Source organism: Lolium perenne, chromosome 1, assembly GCF_019359855.2.
Source record: "Lolium perenne isolate Kyuss_39 chromosome 1, Kyuss_2.0, whole genome shotgun sequence".
NCBI lineage: Eukaryota > Viridiplantae > Streptophyta > Magnoliopsida > Poales > Poaceae > Lolium > Lolium perenne.
The window spans coordinates 168,679,103-168,681,337 of record NC_067244.2 but is presented as its reverse complement, the minus strand read 5'-3'; positions in this window follow the sequence as shown (position 1 = coordinate 168,681,337).

The window sequence follows — 2,235 nt, the reverse complement described above, 5'->3', positions numbered from 1 at the left end:
CCCCCTCGGCCCATGTAGGCCCCCCTAGGTCGTGGGCCCCATGGTGGACCCCTCCGGAACCTTCTAGAACCTTCCAGTCTTTCACCGGAAAAATCCCGAACTTTTCCGAAACCTAGAAATCAACTTCCCTTATATGAATCTTATTTTCCGGACCATTCCGGACCTCCTCGTGATGTCCTAGATCCCATCCGAGACTCCGAACAAACTTCGTTCTCCATCTCATATTCCGAATCTACTTATGCAACATCGAACCTTAAGCGCGTCACCCTACGGTTCGTGAACTATGCAGACATGGTCGAGACTCCTCTCCGAGAAATAACCAATAGCGGGATCTGGAGATCCATAATGGCTCCCACATATTCAACGATGACTTAGTGATCGAATGAACCATTTACATACGATGTCAATTCCCTTTGTCACGCGATGTTTTACTTGTCCGAGGTTCGATCATCGGTATCTCCATACCTTGTTCAACCTCGTTACCGACAAGTACTCTTTACTCGTACCGTGGTATGTCATCCCTTATGATCCAATCATATGCTTGCAAGCTAATCAGACGACATTCCACCGAGAGGGCCCAGAGTATATCTATCCGTCATCAGGATGGACAAATCCCACTATTGATCCATATGCCTCAACTCATACTTTCCAAATACTTAATCCCATCTTTATAACCACCCATTTACGCAATGGCATTTGATGTAATCAAAGTACCCTTCCGGTGTAAGTGATTTACATGATCTCATGGTCGAAGGACTTATGCAACTATGTATCGAAAGCTTATAGCAAATTGAACTTAATGACTTGATCTTATGCTACGCTCATTTGGGTGTGTGTCCATTATATCATTCACCTAATGACATAACCTTGTTATTAATAACATCCAATGTTCATGATCACGAAACCATGATCATCCATTAATCAACAAGCTAGTTATACAAGAGGCTTACTAGGGACTCCTTGTTGTTTACATAACAAACATGTATCAATGTTTCGGTTAATACAATTATAGCATGGTATGCAAACATTATCATAAACACAAAGATATATTATAATAACCATTTTATTATTGCCTCTTGGGCATATCTCCAACATGGGCTGGGGTGCTACTGGGCTGCGTTGCTGGGCTCGATTGCTGGGCTGCGTCGGCTGGTAAGGTCCAGGTAAGGTTTTCTCTCCTTTTCCATTTTCTGTTTTATATTTTCTGTTTTCAATTCCATTTGTTGAATTCAAATTTGAATTCAATTCTACTTTGCAGGAGTTCCTACCTATTTTAATTAGGACTTAATAGCAATGGTAATTACATGGTCTTGTTGTTCTAAATAAATATTTAACATTTTAAATTTTATTGCAATTTTCATTAAGCATGATTTTATGCACTCATTTAATTTCTTTTTCTTGTGGAATCAAATCTGTTTTGAATTATTTGAGTTGATAATTTCTACTCCAAGTGTATTAGAAAGAATCATTAGGACTTGTCCTCTTATTTGATAATTTGATTACTTGCATAGTATTTTATGTGAGCATCTTTTTGTTAAGGCCTTGTAAGCATTATTATAATCCTATTTCAAAGTTAGCACTAGTGTTATATTTTAATAACACCTTGAAATACCTAAGGTAGATGCTATTCTCATTATGGGTTGGTCTTAATTATAAAGATAAGGGGTTGATCACCACCATGGGTTTAATCATATGGTTTAGCTATTGAGAAATTCTAGGGTTCTAATTATATACACCTACTGGCAAAAGGTTTGGGACTCAAATGTGAACTAGGTTTATAGTTGTGATCACCCAATTGATGCACAAACTAATGTTGGGATATAGATTAGGGTTTTACTTGTTATCATCAAATAATTCCCAAGTTAATTTGAGACATGGGGATAGGTTCTATGTGGGATTCAACACCACCTTACCTTGGCTAGGATTGCTCTTCCTCACCACACATAGGATGATTCAATCCAAGATCATTTGGATTGAGTTAGGGCTGGACTAGACAAAGGTTTGTTACTATTCAACTGTCTATCTAATTATCATATGAGAAATGGTTTCAGGGTTACTAGTTCCCCTATGATTGTATGTGTTGGATAAAATCTGTTTAACCCCCTAGGGTTTAACTGATAAATATTTATCTCCATGGTATGATCATGGATTGGACATGATCAACTTGTTCTTAATGTCTTCTACCTCAAGTTCTTAGGTTTATGATCATTACCCAATTTATAATGATCAAGGTTT